Source organism: Enhydra lutris, unplaced genomic scaffold (genome assembly GCF_002288905.1).
Source record: "Enhydra lutris kenyoni isolate GAN:26980312 unplaced genomic scaffold, ASM228890v2 scaffoldscaffold17, whole genome shotgun sequence".
NCBI lineage: Eukaryota > Metazoa > Chordata > Mammalia > Carnivora > Mustelidae > Enhydra > Enhydra lutris.
Window position 1 is genome coordinate 47,818,384 of NW_019154101.1, and position 14,930 is coordinate 47,833,313.

Genomic DNA, 14,930 nt, shown 5'->3' on the forward strand with positions numbered 1-14,930 from the left:
TATATTTGCTTCTATCAATGACCAAACAGTTACTTCATTTGTGGTTCTGGGGCCAGTCCTTACTTAGAGTGTGGAGATGGGTGATAATTGATTGCATGGGTTATAAGTACGTGATCATACAGCAGGGAGTGAGGGTGGATCAGTTGCTCAACCAAACTCCTGAACCTGCACTATCTGGAGAACTGAGAGAAGGCATTAAGGATACAGCAATGCAAATAAAATACACTAGACTACTTCCACAAACATCCAAGAGCAACAGTTGACAACCCTGGCTAAGATCAGGATCAGCTGGGAAGCTTTTTAAAAGCAACAGATGCCAAGGCTCTATACCCTAGAATCTTGCGGTGGAGAAGGGATTCTGAGGAGAAACCAGGGTGGGAATTCACTACTCTGTGGTCAAACTTGGGAGTAGGCAAAGATTTATGTAATCAGCATCCAAAGACAGGTTAATATGCACAGCAGCCAGTAATGTTTGCTTTTAACAAAGACAAACCATGTGGGGACTTAAGAAATTCTTTGCCATTTGTCTATTTCCTCTCCTTCATGTCATTTCAGAAATTATCCAAACATTGTAAAAATCAATGAATCCTGAACAACTCTGATGATAAAAAACACCTGGTGTTCTCTTTAAAAACACAAAACCATAATGTCACTGAAACAGACTTTCCAAGGACAAGCTCCAGAAGCCGGATTTTAGCAAGTATCCCAAGTGATTCTTATCGTTGAGGAAGTTTGGAAAACACTGATCTGGATACCGAAGAAGGGTGGACTTTGAACCTGTTTGTGATCCGGGGCCTGTGAACACATGACAAGCACATTATGAGAGACACACACAAGTGTGAAGCTCTCGCACTGCCTAGACTCCAATCACCCAGACATCGCACAGTTCTTTGTCTATTTCATGCCTGTTCTCACATCGGGGGCTTTGCATCTGCTATTTACCAGTCTGGAAACTTCCTCCCCCAACTCTGCAACAGATGGAATCCTATTTATCCTTTGCTACTTTTTCAGAAAAACCCTCCCAGCTCTGACCAGCTATATCCAGTGACCTGTTAAAATCTCTTTGCACTCTTTGTTTAACTTCATAACAATCATGACAGTTTCTGGTTATCTATCTCTAGTGGTAATGTTTTAGTATCTGTCTCCTACGCGGGATGGTAAAGCGCTGTGGGGTAGAGCCTGGCTTATGTGTTCACAGCCTTATCTGCAGTATTTCCCAATAGCAACGTAGGCATAAATGAATGAATATGTGAATGAATGAAAGTGCTCAGTGGTAGCACGTAAAGATGGAGCAAGGTGGTGGGGAGAGATTTGCAGGAGTGACTGAGATAAACATGTGTAAAGCTGGAAAGGCTTTCAGATGGAGGCAAGGATTGTGCTGGGCTCTGCTGCAAGGGGACTGGCATAGCACAGAGGAGCGGAAACATGCCAGGTGGGCGGAAGGCTCTGCAAATGCCCTGGAGAAGAGACAGTGTGTTTGCATTCTGAACAAGGAGCCAGGCTGCTTGAATTAAGCAGAGAACAATCAGGCTATGATGAAAGTGGAGGACAGTTAGATAAAGAGTGACTCATGATCAGTTCTGATTTGACGTAAGCAGAAACTCAGAGATCCTGCAGGGTTCAGAGAAGGAGAGAGATGATCAAAACAGAGCTCGCAGGGGATGACTCACACCCTTTGTGTAGGACTGAATGAAGGGACAGGGCTAAAGATATGTGAAACCAGCTAGGAGGCCATGGCAATCAAAATGCAGTGCAATTAGGAAGCAAAATGGGTGCTCTGTTTTACTTGGGTATGTCCGACCTAGTGCCACAAAAAGTTTGACGCACCTGGGCAGAAATATGATAACAGCTATAGAATAGGGGACGGGAAGGGGTCCTAAGAGAAAATCAGTAAGTTTTGAACTAACTTTCATTGAAGGAGAGGGAAGAGAATCAGTGAAGATACTAACAAAGCCTGCATGAAGGCAGAGAAGTCTAAGAGCAGGAGAAAATAATGAGCTCCCTTCTTAGGATGGAATTATAGTGTGGTATTTCAGGAAATCTATCCTCCCCCCCACCCAAGATTTTTTATTTATTTATTTGAGAGAGAGAGAGAGAGAGCACGTGCGAGCTCGAGCACGGGTGCAGGGGCCCGGGGCAGCCGAAGAAGAAGAGAATCTTGCCAGACTGCTGAGCGCAGAGCTTGAGACTCATGACCTCATGACCCAGAGATCATGACCCTGAGATCATGACCTGAGTCGAGACCAGGAGTCTATCCTTTAATCAACTGTGCCACCCAGGCGCTCCTCGGGAAGCCTAGCCTTCTTTCAAGGGGAATTATAGGACATGAAAAAGGGCCCAAGAATAAGAAGACCTGTTACTTCGCAACCATGAACTCTGAAGCTTGAAGATATACCCAGGGTTATCAGAATGCTGGAGGGACTAGTAATGAATCTCAAACAACATTTTCTAAGTTTATTATCTTTCTACAGTGTTCGGGTATATTCGATGCTCTTGACAACTCCCTTCTTTGTATCATTATATGTTTGGTAATTGTGAAAATCCTCCCCTCCCTGTTTACTATTACTATATATTTTTTTAAAGATTTTATTTATTTGACAGAGAGAGAGATCACAAGTAGGCGGAGAGGCAGGCAGAGAGAGAGAGAGGAGAAAGCAGGCTCCCTGCCAAGCAGAGAGCCCGAGGTGGGACTCGATTCCAGGACCCTGAGATCATGACCTGAGCCGAAGGCAGAGGCTTAACCCACTGAGCCACCCAGGCGCCCTGTTTACTATTACTATTACCATATTCTCTGTTCTCTCCAGAATTCTAGCTTTACAATTTTTTTAATAGCTCTATTGAATATCTCCAGCTTGCTGAAAATACATTTGAATGATTCCCTAAAATACTCCCTGCCCCTGTGGAGTATTTCTTCACCCAGGTCATCCTGATTTTCTTCCCTGGGTTATTGAAAACAGCCCCTCTACTGCCAGTTTCCTTGCTTCCAGTCTCTAACCGTAGCATTTCATATTTATTCACCAAAGTGCTCTTCTTTAATTCAGATATAATCATATCTCTCCCTTGCTTAAAATCTTTAAGCATCTGTTTAATGAAAGCCTTCAGGATGAAGGGAAGATACATGTGCTTGGACAAAATTTCCTTTCTTTGTCTTTCTCCCTTTCCATAGGCAGTTTGTACTTTTCATTCCAGTGATCTGTTCATTTCCCTGAATGACATGCACTCTCTCTTCCCACCCTACCTTGGTAAGTGGTGTTACCTATCTTCATTATCCTTATCATCCTTTTTTTGCCTGACAAGTTTTATTCATTTTTCAAAACTTCAATCATCAGCCCTTCCAGGATGCCTTCCCTTTATTCCCTCTGTAGCTCCCCCATGTGCTCACATAGATGGTAGCTTGTCTCAAGCAGAGAACTATAATTTGTACGCTGGATTTTTTTCTTTAATTCTAACTAAAATATGGTCTTCCTTAAGGTAAGGATGGTGTCTCTCATGCCTCTATTTTTTATGTCTGGCACAGTGACTGATACACAGTTTGAAGGAAAAAAATAAGGACAGAATTAGGGGGAAAGGAAAGAAGGAGCAAAGGAAGGGACAGTTTTTCGCCTCACCAGAAGTTCTATAAAAGTCTGAGAAGACAGGAAAAGAGAGAGTGAAAGCCAGGTCAACTGGTACTACCCAAACTGAAGAATACTGAGTCAAATTCATAATAGCCATTAAACAGCATGAATAATTTTTGATAATTTCTCAACATTTTAATAATTCCCTGTGGAACACTGTGGTGGTGAAGTTAGGTGGTATAAAAATGAGTACATTCTGGTCTCTACCCCAAGACCCTCATAGTTCATTAGGGGAGACATCCAGACATATGTTGCATTGAGCCTGACTAATGCACATTCAGTATGGAAGAGGGAACAGCCAAACATACTGGATAGTAGTGTGGTTCGTGGAGGTTTCAAAAGGCCAGTGACTCAAAAGGAGTGAGTAGAAATGTGCCAGGGTCAGAAAGGGAGGGAAAGCCTTCCAGAGAAAGGACGAAGGCTTCTCAGAGAATGGCAGGGTTTGGAATGACTGCATTTGGCCAAATACTCTTCCTTTGTTATTTTTAGGAGCTTGGAAGTAGAGACATAATAAAATATAGTTGCATCTTCTTTCTCAATATCCTCAACCATGTTAGTTTTTCTACTCTTTTCCTCTTTTCTAATATCACCTGCTATCCTCCTTCTCTGTTGTTTCCCCACATCATGTTTGTCTGATGGGCTGAACCATTCTCCTGTCCTTATTCTTCTGTGATACCCCTCACTGCAGTATCTAGAGCACTTAATCAACCCCCTACCTCCAGAAGACAATCCATGACTATCTACTCCCATTCAAACATGTCAAGGGGTAGATGAGTGGTCTCACTATTCATTAAACCCTCTTAGTATACTCTCTCTGACAGACATGTCATTAAATAAGTTTTCCTATTACCATGTTGCATGATTCATCAGAATTCATCATGTCATTAAAGGACTATTCTGATCATTCTGAAAAGAAAAATGCATGCCAATGGAAGGGACACCTTGGCTAGATGATATCAATAGTTTATATAGCCATCTAAGTGGAGTGTTTGGAGAGGGAGACAATACAGCCATAGCACATCCCCAGCACCACTACCACACATGTCTCTCTGGGACACAGAACTGAGTCTTGAGTGGACCACTCTCAGAACCAGCCTACGGTTGCTCATGTTTGAAGACTCTTTGTGAACCTTGAGGCTCCTATGGGGGTTTCATGGACCTAATAGGGGCTTAGCAACTAATAACCAAGTTTTTTGCTTGGTGCCCTCAATATTTCACTCATTCTCACAAAGAAGAAATTCATGGTAATTATTCCAGTTTTCTGGATGAGTTAGCATAATAGCAGGTACCTTAAGTGTTTCACTCAAAATAGCAAGTATCTTAAAAATAAGTGGAGAAGCTGCCATTTGAATTTGAGTATATAATACCAAGGATGCCATTTTCCTGGTATGTTTGTAGGCACTTGTTCATCTCTGCCCAGCAAGCATCACTAATAAATCATGACATATCACCCCCATGACTGAATATAGTCTCAGAAGCATTGTAAGAAGTACTCCAGGTTCCCTCCACCAACTGAGAGAGATATCCAAGCTCAACAAGATTACTTCCTATAGTCATTTCCTTGGCCTTACCAACTTTTCTCTCTTATAGAAATAAGAAGCTGAAGAGGGCAAGAAAGTAGACCTAAACAATGAAGACTTTTTAGCTTTCAAGCTGAAACATACCTAAATAGTTTCATTCCTTGAGAAATTGCCCCTCCTACCCAGTCACATATTCTTAGTCTGCCCACATTTACTATCTTGTCTTTTTCAGATTAGTCATAAAATTATGAGCTGCTGTTTATGTTTCAACGCCAAATTGCCAATTGTTGGTCCTACCTTACAGGAGCATTTTTAAACAGTCTCTTCTCTTCAAAAGCTCTCTTTGGACATACTAACTTCATGCTTTAGAATAATAGGGCCCATTAGCACTCTAACTATTCCTGTTTACCTCCTTGCAATTTCTTCATATTATGAAAAGAAGTAGTTATAGGATTTCTAATTTGTTTACTGGTAGTGATTTCTTTCACTTGAGAGAGGTCCAGAAGCCTTTGTCTAGTAACACTGAGAGTTCAACATACACAGAGCTACCTGGCAGCAAGTTAAATGCTTACACATGGATATGCTTATTCAAGTCTCAAAACAGTCTTATAAAATTATTGCTGTTAGTACCCCATTACACAGATGAGAAAAATCAAAGCTTTTAATAGAAAAAAGTAATTTGCCTGAAATCACAAAACTAGCCAAGGAATGATGTCTGTTTTTGAACCTGGGAAATCTGTCTTCGAGCTTTTTCAGCAGCACATTATAGTGTCTCTCTCCATTCACCACATACAGGCCCTCCGTTGATGATTGGGACACCTACAATCTAGCACACAGCGTGGCCACAAACAACAAAAGAGACTGCTACCAGGACAGCATTAATTACAAAGTCATTCAGAATCACTTGAAGTCTCCACCCCAGCTATAAGGCCTCCCTATGTCACCCATTCGCTGGATATCATGCTCTACAGCAGCCAAAACACAGATGAGTTAGCCTCATGAGTCCCTTTTGATTCTTTGGCAACCAAAGCCTCTTCCAGGTCCAAAAAATGCAGAATATACTCACATCTCCTCCATTCTTGGATTTGATGTCTTCTAATAGCTGTAGCTCACTGTGCACTCTGGACTGGCTCTGTCCATGCCTGGGTTTCAAGGGGCTTTTTCCTACCTTGGATCAGACCTGCTGCAGTTTTTTCCAGGACTAAATTCTGGGTTTCTGCTTTGTCTTTGTGTTTTATATTAGGTCTAAAAATTTCCTCATAGCAGCCAATCCAGCAGGGATCATTCTGAGTAACACCTACATATCAAATCTATAGCTCATAAGTTTTATTACATTTCTACATGTCTGTAAGAGAAGAAAAAATAACCTATGCTTCTGTGATTAGATTTTGATACCATAGTGGAAGTGTTTTTATCATCTTATACTAATGATATTTTATCCTTAATAATCTTTGAATATTAGAGTTAAAATTAACATTTTAATACTAAAATGTCATACAATGATGAGACCAGGCACATAGATATTACCATGCTTAGACTGTAGTAATGCAACTTGTAATGAGAGTACAATTGATTACTATAGGGACAGTAAGCAACAAGATAATTTATTATTTATACATCATATTAGCTAGTTAACTTAGAACTATTACAGTTTTATAGGTTTTTGGACCATTATGTCCATCTTGCTTTCATCACTAAAACTTTCCCATCCCACTATCTGGACAACAAATAAAAAGTTTAATAGTTACATAAATCACTATGGAAAAACCCATCAAGCTTAAGCAGCTCAAAATTCCTAACACATTTCATTTCTTAGATTGCTTTATTGTGACATGGGCTCCATGAAAGAAGTGATACCATGTTTCATAATGGGGGATGTGGGTTGACTTTCCCTTATAGGTTACCTCTCTGAGAATTCACTATAGGGTGTGGCCTGGGCCATTCCTTACTGATTCAGGCTCCAACCCAGGAATCTACAGACAGAATAGACTCTATAACAACCAACCCTTAATAATCTCTAACATATTAACTATCAGCACCGTCAGTGTTAAGAACTGAAAAAAAAAAATGTTTACGGGATCAGACCAAAAAGTGGTTAAGGAAGAAAAAAGTGTACTATAAGAAGTAGGGGCAGATCAAAGATCAGTTCAACCTACTTCATGAATTTACCTGGGGCTCCCCCATTTGGAGAATTCCAATTCATCTGTGGCATGAATGACATGAGTTGCCAACCACCTGACTTGACATAACGAGGTAGAGAATGGCATCAGACTTGTGCCATCTGGAATTACTGTTCCTTTTTTGAGAGCTAAAAGTAAAATTAAAACGTAAGGAGGAAAACAATGAAGATTGTAGCTGGGGGAAATGAAAAACACATTTTGATGTTTATTTCACTGGTCTCACAAGGCTAACTTTGTAACAAACAAAGGGATGTGTTAGATGAAAAACTAGCATTAAAATAAAGAAATACAGAAATGAATCAAATATTTAGACATGGAAATATACAGATCTTCAACTTAATTTGTACAGCTGTTTGTTTTTAAAGCATAGAACTAACTGTACATCTAAAAGTTAAAAACCAAAATCGTCTTAGAGACCCATGAAATTTTTCTTCTAAAATGGTTCCATTTTCTTGGTTGAGGCTCAAATTATTCTGATCACATTAGTTTGTCTTGGATAATATTGGTTCAGCTGGATTATCTAATCATTACTGCCATCTCAGAGAATTTATTTTGTCTTTTTCCCACAATCTGAAACACTTAAAAAAAAAAAAAGACTTTAATGCCCACAGTATTGTTTATAAAAGTAAAGGTCAAGATCATTTTTATAATTGCTTAATCCAAAGATTTTTCTAGTCTTGGAAAGAGCTGTAGGTTCTAATCCTGGCAAATCTACAGAAAATTCAGAGGATCTTGTTAGCCCTTTCCTATTTTCCTAGAATATTGTGATTTTTTTTAAAAAAAGGAATATTATTTTAACTTAGAGAAGGGGAGATAACACATTCAAAATAATAAAATATGAATAAGTCAATATTCAATTAAGTCCCATGGGGTTATTTGGAGAATCTGATACAATTTGCAAGAGAGGCCTAGAAGAAGCTAGAAAAGACATTTCTCTGCATGTTTCTAAAGAAAAAAAATAATAATAAAGAAGGAGAATACTTTCTCAACAATTTTGGAGAAAACAAAAAAATAAAAATAAAAATACAAAAACCACCCGTGAGACTAGGGTAGTTAAAGTCTTATATGGGGGCAAGAGAAATACAGTGTCAAGGGAGTTAATTTCACTCCCTGCTGATTTTAAAAGAGAATCAGGATGGTTCATGAAGATCCTTCAGAAAATGAAAGTAAAACTCTTCATTTGATTGAACCCTGGTTAATTTCAAGTGCAACCTGTATAACTATTGGCCAAAACCACTAAATTAATTGGAAAACATGGGCATTTTTTAAATAAATGGAAAATATTGTGGGGTTTTTTTGTTGTTTTTTGTTTTATTTTGTTTTGTTTTGTTTTAATTATTGACCATAGACTTGAAGAATATTTTTGGTTGAAAAGGAGTAAATTCCTTTTAAAATTAAAATCTTATTAGTGATTTCTGAGGTTAATCCCCAGGAAAGAGAATGTGCACATCCAGTTTGTATTGGGGTCCTTTCATTAATATCAATTTCTGAATTTCCTCACAAGCTTTTAAAAGGCTAGATGTGTTATATACAGACTAAAAGCAACATTTTCATGGATCTAGAACTTAAAATAAGAGGATGGCACAGACTGGATGTTTGTGACTCCTCAAAATCAAATGTTGATTTGATGGTAGGAGGTAGAGGCTTTGGGAGGCAAGTAGTTTTTGACAATAGTGGCTAGGTCATCAGTGCTCTTGTAAAAAGGGTCCCAGAGCTTCTTCACCCCTTCTACCATGTGAAGACATGGAGAAATGACAAGAGTCTACCAGGAAACTATCTCTGACCACATACAGAACCTGCCATCACCTTGATCTCAGATTTCCCAGGCTCCAGAATTGTGAGAAATAAATTTATGTTGTTTGTAGGCTACAGTCTATGGCATTTGTTATAGAAGCCTGAGAGGACTAAGGGGAAGGGAGAGAGGAGGCAAAGAACTCGTTTCCATGATAATCCAAGAAAAGAGGATGTATCATTTAAACACAGTTTGTTAATAAGGTTATCCTAAATTTATGAAATTTTTTAAGAAAGAGAAAATTATAAGTCAGATGTATATTTTGTTCTTGTTTTTGTTCTTTAAAAAATAATGTGTCAAACAAAAGGATAGGGAAAGATGATATAAGTTTGTGAGTTTCAGATGGCAATTGGATAATGAAAATAATAAAATATTGTTACTTGGGTATGTATTTGTGTATGTGTATGCATGTGTTTAGTTTTACTGACAACTACCTCTTATTTTTTTATAAGTATGAGGTACAGACTAAAAATTTAAAAAGTGGTTGAATAGAATTAAAGGATATCATTAATATCAGTATCAAGACTGACATTTTAAATTCACCTTAATCTTGCTATAGCTAAAGTCAAACAGACTTTGCCATTAGAAACAACACAACACTTCAGACATTTCACAAAGCCTTAGTGTGAAAAGAGGCCAAAGCAAATATAAACTGAGGGAATAGCCAACACCAAAGTTTCAAACCCTATTAAAAAGAATGCAGTGGTGTTGAAAATTCCATGGCTTGAGATACAATGATGCATCCAGTTGTTTTATTTCATAATTTGTAATTAGATTGGAATTATCAAGATATATTTTGGCCTTCCAAATAATCTGATAAATATTAAAAGACCTTGAAATGTTAATCATTGCAAATAAAATTAGTTATGTGGAGATTATTCTGAGAAAATAAAAATCATTTGATTGTTTTACTTACACTCAAACCTTCTTGGAAGACAACAGTCCCCTCATTTTCACTTACAAAACAAAGTACACATGCAGTCATTTGATTGTTTGGGCTTTTAAATTTGGCTCTGAGTCCTTTGGAGTATAATCCCTTTACTGGAAATTCAGTTAAAGTAACTCCTTCAATCTCTAAACACTAACCAGATAAACCACATTTCCTCCCTTCGCTCCCTTTCTCCACCTCTCGGCAGACTTAGTATGATTGACAATGAAGATTATAGCATTGGAAGCATGGCAGATTGATGAAAACAATCATCTCCTATCATTTGGCATCTATTTTCCTCTCCTCACTTTGTTCATCTAAAACTATTGTCAACTCCAGCTGCCCATTAGACACCTGGAGGGCTTTTGAAAACTGCCCCCTTTCCTAAGACATTTTTACTTAATTGGTCTGCGGTGGAGTCCAAATAATATTTTAAAAGAAACTCTTAAGGTAATTCTACTGTGTAAACAGAATTGAAAAGGCCGGGTTTACATGGAGTTACGAAGGAGGGGAGGAGACAGGGCTAAGAGTGGCCTCCTGATAACCAGTCAGGATGCTCGGAGCCTCCCCTCAGTGAACCAATCAGGATAATTTGAACTTTGAGCGCACCAGTTGTCTAGTCTCTGTGGGATAGACTCTTAAAACAGTGCTTTCTCAACTTGAAGTGCGCAGGCACTGCCTGGCCATCTTGTTAAGATCAATTTCTGATTTAGTAAGTCTCAATGGGATCTGAGAGTCTGCGTTTCTAACCTGCTTCCAGGGGATGCTGAGCTGCCATCTCACATCCCCATTTTGAGTAACAAGTACTGAGAAAAAATATGGTCCCATAATGAAAATGTGGTCATTTCTTTCAAAAGAATGTAATACTGATACAAAAGGGTATAACACAGTTATAATGAAAATTTAGAAACAACCTAAATGTTTATTAACAGCCAATATGAAGGGATAATATTCAATATGTGTGTTTTCAAAAAGTTGTTAGTAGCACGGAAAAAACAGTTAAAATAAAAAACAAAAAATGTAAAATATAAAATTTTATGTATCTAGGGGTGTCTGAATGGCTCAGTCTTTTGCACAACTACTCTTGGTTTCAGCTGAAGTCATTTTCGCAGGGTCCTGAACCAAGCCCTGCTTGGGCTCTGCCCCCAGTGCAGAGTCTGCCCGGGATTCTCTCCCTCTACTCTTCCCTTTGCTCGCACTCTCGCTCCCTCTCTCAGATGAATGAATGAGTAAATAAATAAAATCTTTATAAAATTATATCTAAACTACATGGGAATATCCCATTTACATTCAAATGGGTGGAAATAGATGGACAGAAAATGATCCAACATTGATTACTGTGATTACAATAGGTTTTGTGATTATAAGCAACTTTATTTTCTTTCTAGTCTTCTGTATTTTCCATTTTATCCAGTTAACATGTTTTATCATTGTAAGATTAAAACATATTAAGCAAAATACCATATTACATCAGATAATACATTTCTTTTTGACAATTTTACCAAAGGACACCTACAAGATTTAATTCGTATTAGTTTAACCTTGAAATTCACAGACTTTATCAAAATTTCTTTTATATCTATTGATATGCATCTTTTCACAACTCATGAAGTTCACATTTTCATTACTCACTGTGCATATGCAGAGTAATACCTTCTTAGATTTGTCAAAAAAGTAAAAGAAAAAAATCTATGTTGAGCTTCAGACAATTGAATATTGACAATTGTGAAGTTATAGAAGTTATAGTTGTTAACTCTAATTCCCTCTCTTTTCTGGAAATTATAGGGAAACCACACTCATGAAAAACAGACTATATATATAATATATATTATATATATAGCTGCTGTGTTGTTTATGGATTTTGCATCTATTTTTCATGACTGTTCATACGTGATTTATTATCATACATCATAACCATCCATTGTGATCAAGCTACATTTATTTCAGAGATGCAGGTTCATTTAATACTTTTAAAAATTAATAATAAAATGATGTGTTTCACCATAAAATTGGGTCTAACAAGGCAAAGTCCTCAAACCATGGCAAATTATTTGTAATATTTAAGTAAAAGCCTCCACTCCTCTATTCATGAGGGTCTTTGCCTTTGTCCAGTAAGATTTCATCTAATAAAATAGAACACTTGTTCTCTGGCAAATCAAACTTACAGAGAAGCCATCAACACCATCTTTTAAGTCTTAAATCCACCTGAAAGACATACACAAAAATATGTGTGTCTATGAGGACTCAGCAGGCTCTTTGATTACAAAATGGGTCTTTCTAATAAGCACATTTAGATGGGACACAAGGACTCAGCCTCCTAGAAATGGGCAGTTATAGTCCAGAATTGACCAAGATATAATTTCAAGTAAGATAAAGCTTTTCTTGAGCAGAAAATCCCAAGTGATCTCCCTAAGGCTGATGATACTGCAACCAAACCTGTTTTGTGTGTATGTTTGCCTGAAGTACCCTCAGCTCAATCCTACTCAGTCCTTTGATGACACGGAACAGCTTTATTTTATCTGGCTACTCACATGTACACCAACCCATTCCGCAACAAATGAATGCTTAACTCTAGCTGCGTATAAAATTTACCTGGTGAACTTTTTTTTAAAGCGTACGGTGTTAGGCTCTACCCAGAAAAACTGAATCAGTCTCTGATGATGGAGCCAGGACATCATTTTTTGTTGTTTTATTTTTTAAAACTCCAATGCGCAGTAAGGGTTGAGATCCCCAGTGATAATCCACTATCTTGGCTTACCACTGTTTTGAACAAAATAGAGCACCTTGGGGGTATAACATTTTAATACTGATCAAAACTTTAAGCCAACGTAATGGAATTTCAGGTATCAATTAAGGCCTAAAGAGAAAAAAAGTGAACAAAACCAACAACAACAAACCCTCCCACACACAATTTTGACTATAGCAGAGCCCTGGGGGGGGCCTTTGAACTCAAGCAAAATAAGTGGTTCCCTCTTAACTATATAAATACTAAAATCTATGAGATAATTACCATTTTCATAAATGGTAATTATCTCATAGATTTTAGTGTTCTGGGATTTTTTTAATACGATTTATTCAACCTCAAGTATATGATTTTCTGTTCTGAGATTTTTCTGGACTGGCAGGAAATCAGGGCTATGCTAAACAGACAGAAGCCTGGAGTTAGAGGGGGTGTATTTTTGTAATACTTGACATTGCCCCAATTTCCATTAATAATGATAGATTGTCAATATGAGCATCTTATCTCTGTCTGGTATTGGCCTTTGTTCTATCTGTCAAATAGACAGATAGGCCTTCATCTTTCTAACCCAAATCAATCTGATCTTTTCTTTTTTAAAATATTTTATGTACTTATTTAACAGAGAGATCACAAGTAGGCAGAGAGGCAGGTAGAGAGAGGGGGAAGCAGGCTCCCTGCTAAGCAGAGAACCCGATGTGGGACTTGATCCCAGGATCCTGAGATCATGATCTGAGCTGAAGACAGAGGTTTAACCCACTGAGCCACCCAGGTGCCCCCAATCTGATCTTTTAAGTTACCCTCATGCAGACGCTTCCCCTTCCCCAAAGTGATATATATATTTTTCTTTATCCAACTTTATATTTCACCATATTAGGGTTACCAGGTAAAATACAGGACTGACAGTTAAATTTGATTTCAGATTAAGAAAAATAATTTGGGACACATTTATACTGAAAAATTATTCATTGTTGATATGATATACAAATTGAACTAGGCATCCTATTTTTTGTTTTTATTTTTGTTTTGTTTTTGCTAAATCTGCAACCATATACCAAATGGTATATGGTATATGCAAGCATATATACTCTGAAATGCAACAAAGCATTTGGAAAATTTGTTTGGCATTGGAATCAGTGAAGAAACCCCCTTCCCCTCCTCAGAAAAACTAATGTCATTCCTCACCTTAAATTTGCAATCAAACCAAGAAAAGGAGAATCCCAGTTTCTAACTATTTCATTAAAGATTTAAGGGAAAATGGATAATAAAGCAATCTTAGTAGAAATCAGTCTGAGTCAACATTGAAAAGATCAATTAAAGAGAAAAAATTCAATTTTGAAAACATTATTATCAACATGACATTTCTTTGTAAAGGTTCTCATAAATTGCTTTTCCATTCAGTAAAAATTTTCTGGATTAAATGCAAAAGTCATCTGTTAATCAACAAGGTTTACTCTTAAAGTTAAACCAAAATGAAAATAAGACTATGAAAATAATTCATTATACCTCAGCTTGTTTTGTTCATGAACACAGTGGCAGGATTTTGATATTTAATCATTTCAAGCTCATAGGCTTTTTATTATTTTATTAAATAATTTTTCTAACAACTAGATGCTTAGGCCTTAAGCCCTTTTCCATTTTACATTTCTTTCTATAGTTTCAGTGTGTCTTTTAGGGGGAGAGAGAGAGGAATTCCCAGTAAGATAATAAGTTACATGATGGACTAGAGAAACTTCATTATCTTCATCTTTCCTTATCTTTAGCCCAGGATGCTTCAAGCCCCCTGCCCACTCACTAAGTACCAAGGGTGGATCACATTATAGATGTGTACTTTTCATAAAGTGTTTTAAAGAGAAGCTTCAAGATTTCTTTATATAAGAAGGGAGAGATACTATGCTATGATTATAGTCAGCCCTCCAAAGGGCACAACTGTCATTTAAAAAACAAAGCCCCTGGAAGACATACAGAGGTGCAGCAAGAGATTTGTGCAAGGATATTTTAGAGCAGTACTATTTGTAATAGGGCTACAAGCTAAACTAATCTAAAAATGCTAAAAGCCATTAATAGTCAAATGTATAGACAGTCACCATGTATTCATATATCGATATACTATTAAGTAGTTGAATTTCATATACACACAATAACATGGTCATAAT